Below are 9,400 nucleotides of genomic sequence, written 5' to 3' on the forward strand. Positions count from 1 at the left end.
CGCACCCACACACACACACACACACACACACACACACACACACACACACACACACACACACAATGGCAGCAGGCATTAGAGAGGCTCGGTGCAGGGGCTGAAGTGTACTGAAGTCCAGGAAGAGAGACAGAGAGAGTCCAAATTGTAGGAGGAGGTGTGCAGGTAATATCTACCTATCCAGGCTGGAAAGGGGTCCTTGTCCAGTAGGTGTTGTACAGAGGGGGGGTCGCTGGCAGGGCCTCTGGGTGGATAGGTGGTGTGGCATGGTGCTGGTCCAGATGGAGAGGGCGTTTCACTGGGTCTGTCTTCACCGCCCCTTCTTATAGGGGCAGACCTTGTGTGACCCTAGTGACAGGAGGCATGTCCAGGCAGGGGTCATGCAGGGATGTGCAGTTTCAGGTGTCTGTAATGGTGAGGTACAATGGTCGAATTGCTCGTTCTGCAGGGTCTTTTGTCTTTTAAATGCTGGGTTCTTGTCTCTGTTCCTGGGTGAGGTCCATGGTTCCTGGATGAATCAATGTGAGGTGATGGCCCAGTCATTACAGGCCATTCAGAAGAGGCCTGCTACCATTGTATTTCAATCATTCCCAATCATTCTCATTCATCTGGGAATCAATTTACATGGGAGGGGTACAATGACTCATATTGTTGCAACGTGGGATGCCCAGGCAGAGGACACAAGATGGAGGCTTGACATATAAAATGGAAACTTGACATGACTTTGGTTCACTTACAAACACAGGCCTAAACCATACAATATCCATACGAAACAATAAAAATCAATACAAAATGATAATAAGACAATATACAACAGTAAGAATCAATACAAACCTAATAATAATACAATATAAAACAGTGGATATCCACAACCAAAAACTTGCTACCAAAATAAAAATGTTAAAGCTTATCCTAAGTCTGAGAGGGAGAGAAAAAGTCAGAAATAGTTGGGGAAGGGGAGGGAATGCATTTTAAAATAAATTAAAATAAAGAAAAACTGTGGGTTTTGCTACACTATTAGTTCAGTTAGTACTTTTTAAAGTATGTCTTACATTCATTGTTTCTAGATGTATGTGTAGGAGGTTGATGGTGTGCCACCTAAAGCCACGTCATCTCCCAGTTGAGATGGTAGTGTTTTATCCTTTGGAAAATTGTCTGCCATGCCTTTTGATGTTATGGGAAATAGATGACAAAACGCTCTTGGGAGACAAAGGGTTTTTTTATAGGCTCAAGTTGTTGGCTGTTCTTCACAGGGCTCCACCATCCCCATCCCCTGCCCTAAACACACCAGATGTTCTGGGCATGTTGTTACTAGCCCCTGACGCTGGTGCTCTGGTCGTGGTCTTAGGGACCCCTGACCAGAGTCTTCCTCTTAGTTTGGCTGCTTGCCCCGTTCTTCCCTGCAGAGGTCCCAAGACAGCTATTCCTTACTTCTAACCCCACCCTTACCTTCAGGGCCAGGACAGACTCGCTCATTCCTGGAGAGTAATATCGTCCATATCCTCATTTTCTTCTAGGTTCCTGGAGTGATTACCTTCACTCCCTGGGACTGGAGTCACTGGCCGCACAGCTTCCTCCACTCCTGAGCTGGTTCTCCCTGTCTGGGCAAATTTTTGGCTGGCTCTCCCCAGGTAAGTTGGGGGACCTCAAGCTCCGGGGTTGGTTCTCTTCCTCTCTCTTTTCACCTGTCGTCTTTTCCTCTCCTCGTCTCCCCCTCTCTCCATCCAACTCCTGAATGCCCTCTTGGTGTCCCTTAAATCTTCCTTTTGTCCAGCTGGGTCTGCTGTGGCAGCCTCCCATTTGCTGCTTGCCTGACCTAGCTGTTTCCTCTTTTTCTCTTTGGCACATTTTTTTTCTCTCTCCTTGGCTGTACCACTTTCCTTTTCCTGGGCTCAAACCCCAGCAGCTGGGTTTGCCATGGCAGCCTTTGATCTGCTGTGGCCCCAGCTGATTTATTTAATTGTTTGAGAGACAGTGTTTTTCCTGCCTGGGCTCACCATGGTTTCTCCTGCCTCTCTGGGTAAGTTTGCTTTTTTTGTTTTCTCCCTGATGCTCCTGTGGCAGGGTGTTTCAGAAGCAGTTCCTGGCTCTGTATTGATTCACTCAGGGACCAGCTCAATACACAGTAGCTAGTGTGGATAATGAGTTAATGAGCAAGGATTAACACTTACAAAACCACAGACTAAGGAGAGGACAGAATCAATACAGAGCCGGGAACTGCTTCTACCGCAAGACAGAGACAGTCAGTTGCACAAGCACCCATGTCACAAGTTTTGTCTGTCAGCAGCTAGGGGTGCAGGGCCCCAGAACCACCCTGCACTGATCTCTGCTGGCAGGCATCATGGCCGCAGCAAGGGCCACCACCCCTGAAGCTGTCACCCCGCTGCGTTTTAACACACGCAGTGTCACCCATGGCATGAGTTTTCTTGTCTGTGCACAAGCACCCACTGCATGAGTTGTGCCTGCTAGCAGCTAGAGATGCAGGGCCCCAGAACCCAGAAGCCCCTGCACCTATCTCCTTGAAAGCTGGCAGACTTTGTGGCCTCAGCAGGGGCTAGCATGCCTGCAGCTTTCACCCTGCTGTGCCTTAACACACAGTCACCCATGTCACATGTTTTGCTTGTCTGCAACTTGAGGTACAGTTTCCCCCAAACCCCTGCATCTAACTCCTTGAAACCTGGCAGGCTTTGTGGCTGCAGCAGGGGCTATCATTCCTGTAGTTTCCACCCTCCTGTGCCTTAAAACACATACAGTGTCACCTCTGTCATGAGCTTTGCCTGTCAGCAGTTTCAGGTGCAGTTTCCCAGAAACCCCTGCACCTATCTCCTTGAAACTGGGCAGGATGTGTGGACTCAGAAAGAGATACCAACCTGGCAGTTTTTACCCCACTGTGGCTTAACACACACAAGTGACATGAGTTTTTCTTTCAGAATTTGAGGTACAGTTTCCCAGAAACCCCTGCACCTATCACCTTGAAACTTGGTACATGCCATGCTCTCAGCAGTGGCTACCATATCTACCTGTGTCATCTGAATCAGACAAAAGAAAACCAAGTTATAGATATTTCATTGATTCCCCATTATACTCTATGGCCGAATCTCCGAATTGGCTCCGAATCTTCCTAAGCGATTCCGCTGAATCAAATTGGAAAAACAATTCGGATTTCAAAATTGAATCTCTGGCATCTGAATCTGCTGAATCTGAATCAAATAGTTCCCTAGTTGCACAGGCCTAATGAAAGCTTGCCTAACTTTATCCCAACCATCACTCTAACACTATCTGGTCTATATTTACCCATTTATCCTTTTCAGATCTTGAAAAACCACGAATACTTTCAGACATAATTGAAGATCAACATTAAAAATCCAGAGAGCTCATTGCCCAGCTCTTTTACAGTTTTAACGTTATCTAAAACTGATTATTTAAAAATATCCAGCTTTAGTAACTGGTATTTAACTTCCTCCTTAGTTACTCTTGACATGGAAAATATTTTATCATTATGTGACACACACATATTTTCTAGCTGAAAATAGTAATATGTATTAGGTACTTCACCCTTTTCTTTGTTATTACTGGCATTTCTACTATGTCCATCTACTCCTTCCATTGCTAAGGACTAATTGTGTTCTTAAGATACCTGAAGTATTTATATCCCTAATTCCATTAGTTTTCTTCATAATACCTATATCTCTTATTGATTCTTCTAAAATTCCCAGCTTCTGATTTATACTAATTGTTATTAACATCCCATCTATTTTCTCACCTATACAAAATGGTTTACATATAAAATGTATATACCATGAACGTTATACTAAAACTCTCATAAAACTACAGTTTTTTCAGTTTTGTAATTGATTCCTGTTTATCTGTCAATGTGAATTCCAATACAGAATTCTTCTGTGATGGAGGCAATCATTATCTATACCTTTTAGAAATTCTGAATGTTTTCAGTATATACTAAGGAGACTGAAAGCTCATATCTTAAAGCATCTTTTTCTACACATTATAGATAGCTACTTACCAGCCTATCATCCTGTTTTCCTTTGTGATTTGTGATCTGCAGCATGTACAAACCAGTACCTTATTTTATGCTTTATTTCTTAGAATACTGATCTGTAAACAATCAAGGTAATTTGCTTCCGAATTGTTTGTGATTTGGAAACAAATAATGGCATTTTGGACAGAGATTGTTTCTTCCCTACCCCTTTTGCCTGTAGTTTCATAGTAGCTAGGGTCAAGAGGGACCTGAACAGATAATCTAGCCTGACCCCCTGTCACAGGCAGGAATGAATGCTGGGTTCACAAGACCCCAGACAGGTGATCGTCCAACCTGCTCTTGAAGTTGCCCAAGGTAGGGGCGAGGACCACTTCCCTGGGAAGTTGGTTCCAGATTTTGGCCACCCTAACTGTAAAATATTGCCTTCTGATCTCTAACCTAAACCTATTCTCCATCAGCTTATTACCATGGTTCCTCGTCACCCCAGGTGGTGCTAGGGAGAAAAGGGCTCTACCTATTTGCTGTTCATCTCCCTTGATGATAGGATCCTTCCTAAACAGGCTAGGTGGCAACCATTGATTTTACCAGTCCAATAATTACATTTTTCCTAATATTCAGTAATAACAATTTGATATAATTTAGACTCATAAATGATTAATTGATATTCTTCTTCTTAACAAAAATTCCCAACATTGGTGTACTGAAAATTAAGGTATTTCCTATTCACATCCCTTAATATTTTGATTAAATTAATTTATATCAGTAGAGACTCTAGGACTTACTTTGATTCCTTCTCTTAGACATTCAGGGTCTCTTCACAGATGTTTTCAGAGTTCATCTAGAGCACTGAGGGAAGAAAGGCTAAGTATTTCCTATAACTATAGTGTCTTCCTGTAATTTTAAAGGTTTTGGATGCATACATTTAAAAAAAAATTTAGAGCATGTATATCATGCAGTATAAAACATGACATTTAATATACTGAATACTGTATCATTCTAATGTAAAATATTTTAAAGCTGTAATATTTACCTTTAAGGTTGAAACTGTTATCTGTACCATATAAAGATTTAATAGCAAACTTCCTTGTCTTTTCTTTAAAGGTATGGATGCCCAGTTTAGAAGAGATTGACACATGCAAAGAAGCTAGACCCTGTGCTGACTGAAAGTTGGATTACTGGATGCTTTAAACCAATGAATATCAATAGTCTCCATCTTCTTGCCAGAATCTCTGCATCAGACACCAGGAGAGAAGCAGCAAATAAAAGAGAACATATCCAACTGATCAAAGACAAGAGGCACCCACTATGTAGTCACATTGTGACTCCCAGTTTAAAATCATGGAAAAGTTTCCTTTCTAAAATACAGCCACTGGATAAAACACCAACAGACACATGAATAAATGTGGCAGTTCATTGACCCAGGAGGGAGTTAGAATGAATATCAAAACTGCTGAGCATTTCCCTGCAGGTGCAGAGCTCAGTTGGTCAATATGGAGAAGCTTGAACCACATCCGAACAGGGGTCAGTAAGACAAAAGTTAACATGCAACTATGGGGATACACCAACACCATGTTTGAATATGGAGGAAACTTTCAGACTACAGAACTCCTGATGCTCACATATAAGAGAATGAAGTATCAACAAGGACCTTGCTAAAGCTACAGATTGAGCAATAGTAGGTGCCTGTTACTAGACCCACATTTGAACATGGTGACATGACATGAGAAGACTGAAAAATAGTGCTAGTAAGCACCCTATATCTTAAAGTGCATTGCTTTCTATAACTACATCTTGGGCAAACCACTGGCGGCTGGGATGAGACAAGCTATTTCCTTAATCCAACAGATCTCAAAGGCCTTATGGGACAACAATATCAGGATGACCACTGAGTAGATGGATAGGATTTTCCAAGGTCTACTAGACTCTTTCTATACTTCAGCCTCACTTTATCCTTTGTCTTTGTGTCTATAAAACACAAGATTCATTACATTTATTTTTAAGACAATGAAATTACACATTAAAAGTGGGTTTTACAAAAGTGTCAGCATTACGTTAACTCTCTGCCATTGAAACCAGTGGGATGTTTGTTTGAGGGAGTTTAAGTTATTCTTATGCAAACAGCTTCAAATTATCTTCTCATATGTCATTTATTCTTATTTCATGTAGATTGTATCCCTGTTTTCATATCTTTTTTCTCTCTCTTGGTTTTGAAACTGTCATGCTCAGCTTTCAGTCACCTTCAGTCCTTTCCAAGTGATAATGTATATGTTTCCACATCACATAGCATTACTGTAACATACTGACTATTCTTTCAAAACTCATTTTGTGTAATTTTTCCATAGTCTGATCAGAGCAACTTTTTAATGTTTTCTTGGTACATTAGCACTGTGAAATTGCTGCTAACACTATCAGCCAATTAGCAACTCCTTAATCTGCTATATTGTTTGTCAAGCCTGTGTGACAGAATGACAGGGTACCATACTAATTAGCTGACTCCTTCATAAGTAGAAAATTGCTCCTTGTTTGACAAATATTTTAAGTAAAAAAAAGTGGAGACCTGAAAGTCTAGAAACAAATTTAGTCATGGAAGGTTTCATTAAAGGGTACTGAATAGCTCAGGTAATTGGTAATGGGAGAAAAGACCTTTTACCTTTTTGTAATAAATCAGAAAAATTAGTGAGTGGAAGGAATGGAAGTAACTTCTAAATGTGTTAATTAAGAGCAGGGTTTAAAGTCTGATGAGTTTATGAACCTCAGCCTATGCTTGAGGAAATTGGGTTTACTGAGGCTGATGTTAAGTAATCAGCTGGGAAGACACCCAACCTCTCTGCATACATCTGGCCTCCCTCATTACCAGTAAAAGTAGTGTCTATGTCTTTAGCTTCCAGCCTTGTAACTTTCTGAAGAGAAGGTCTTAGGACGTGTACATGGGAGATGGGTGATTTTTTTTGGAGAGTGGGAGAGGCTGGGAATAGAAGTTGCCTTTGTAAGCCTTAGTTCATTTAATTCAGTCCTGCAGTGTTGACAATGACCATGTTACTGTCTGTGCAACATCAAATTCCTGTTTTATCCAAAATATTACAATAAACAGTACCATATAACTTCTACCAACTGACTCCTGTGGCTAGACTTGTCTCAGGCTCTACATCAGCTATGAACAAGAGTAGTCTTTCAGGGAAGGAGTTTTTGGTCCTGGGTGAATGGGGAATATACCCAATGACTGTAAACACCTGGGAATATTATCGTAATAGTGAAATGTTTTAGACCATAATTGAGGGGCTTTCAATTGCTGAGTTCCCAGGGAGCTAAGAATGTGTCAGCTGTTCTCCCATAGCACATCAGTTGGAAGTTCCCTGTATGCTAAGCAGACCACACCAACATAGACAGGAATAAAGAAACAGGAATGTGACCCTATATTTGTCATTAAAATAAATCAACCAGCAACCGATTCTGGAGAATACTGCCTTTTGTCACTGATTGCAAACACGATGTCTGTATGATTCACTGGTACCTCCTGATCCAGTGAGTAGATCTCTCTCTGCAATGTAGGCCAATAAATATCTGAGTGGTGATATAAGCATATGAAAAATTTTGAAACACTTTCTTTAAAACACAAGCATTAACATCTAATGGGGAAAATATTGTTACAACCATAAATCTTTCTGGATCTCTGGTCTTTTTTAATACTTTGGTATTTTTCTCTCAGTGTTTTTGATAAATATAATGATGTAGTAAGAGTGAGAGAAAGAAACCTGATGGTGTTAAACATGGAGAAATGCAAGGTGCTCCACCTCGGGAGAAAATAACCCATATCACATTTATAGGCTCAGCAGTGCTATGCTCGCTAGCACCATGACTGAAAGAGACTTGGATGTCATGATTGACCACAAGATGAACATTAGCCACCAATGCAATGCTGTAGCCAGCAAAGCAAACAATGCATCGCAAGCGAGACCCAGGAAGTCATTCTCCTTTACTTGCCTTTGGTGAGGCCACAGCTGGAGTACTGCATCCAAGTCTGGGCTCTGCAATTCAGAAAGGATGTGAAGAAGCTTGAGAGGGTCCAGAGGAGAGCCACGTGCATGATTAGAGGACTAGAAAGCAGGCCTTATGATAAAAGGCTAAAAGCCATGGGACTCTTCAGCCTGGAAAAGCGTAAGCTCAGGGGTGACTTGGTTGCAGCCTATAAGTACATGAGAAGTGTGCATCAGGAACTGGGAGAACGTCTGTTCACCCGGGCACCCCAAGGAAAGACAATGTCCAACGGTCCCAAACTCCTGGAAGACTGTTTTAGGCTGGACATAAGGAAAAACTTCTTTATTGCCTGAGTCCCCAGGGCCTGGAATAGACTCCCCTCAGAGGTGGTGCAAGCACCTACTCTAGACACTTTCAAGAAGCACTTGGATGTCTATCTTGTAGGGATCCTTTGACCACAGCTGACTTTATGCCCCTTAGGCAGGGGGCAGAACCTGATGGTTTTGCAAGGTCTCTTCCAGCTCTAATGTCTATAAAATCTATGAAATGGTACATCTGTCAGCTGTGTAAAAGAAGCACTGTACAGAAGATACATGAGGAAACATAAAATAAGAGATGAACGAAAGAGGATTTGTACATCACTGCTGACAAGATAAGTTTCATTTTTGGAGTTCTGTCGTGAAATGTATATTGCTCAGCACATGACCTAGAGGGACTCTTAGTTTCATACTCTACTTTTCAGAATGGTTTTACTTATAAATCAGTGCCCTGTGTTTGACTGTTTGTGCTCTCTCTCTTTTTTCTCTTTTGCACTCTGAAATCTCTGCCTTTTGACCTATATATCCTCAGCCACATATAGAATCAGTTTATTATGTTCCAGTTAGACTGCTTGGCAAAATACCAGCTTTACAATATTTACATGGAGATGACACGATCCTTGATGAATCTGTACATAGAGGAAAGAAAGTAGAGTTTATAAAGCTATGGTGAGCAAAGTTTGTATGTCAGGATTTTGATTGCTGAATCTCTGGAATGCTAATCTCTGTTAAATTAACCAGCACAAAATGAGTGCAAAAAATACCCTCCCTCCCCCGCTTCATTGCTTCCTCCCCTCTGTCTCCTTCTGTGCTGCCACAGGGAGTCTTGTGAATCCTGAATAATTATCATCTGGAGCTGAACATCCCATCTGTACCACAAATCCTGCTTTTTTCCTTGCAGAGCAGACTCAAACCAGTTCTTCTGATTGGCAGTGGCCTCACTTGTTGTGTTGATCCCTATAGGAGAAGTAATCATCCTCAAGAATGAGTTGTCTACATAGGGTTATAGCTAGGGCCTGGTTTAAATTGCAATTTTGTATTTTTCATGAAAATCATGAAATTAAGTTGTTTTCATGAAAACATGTTATTTGCAAGGACATGCTTGTTCCCCAGC

At 41.5% G+C, this 9,400-nt stretch overlaps 1 long non-coding RNA gene across 1 annotated transcript in view; it reads left to right on the top strand.

The window, feature by feature from the left end:
* Positions 1–7,431, top strand: part of LOC102379843 — a 76,623-nt gene extending 69,192 nt beyond the window's left edge. The window contains exons 2-3 of the long non-coding RNA XR_001358187.2: positions 1,515–1,628; positions 5,096–7,431. This is a non-coding gene — a long non-coding RNA (uncharacterized LOC102379843). The remainder of the gene's footprint in view (positions 1–1,514; positions 1,629–5,095) is intronic.
* Positions 7,432–9,400: the final 1,969 nt, after the last annotated feature.

Source organism: Alligator sinensis, unplaced genomic scaffold, assembly GCF_000455745.1.
Source record: "Alligator sinensis unplaced genomic scaffold, ASM45574v1 scaffold869_1, whole genome shotgun sequence".
NCBI classification, from domain to species: domain Eukaryota; kingdom Metazoa; phylum Chordata; order Crocodylia; family Alligatoridae; genus Alligator; species Alligator sinensis.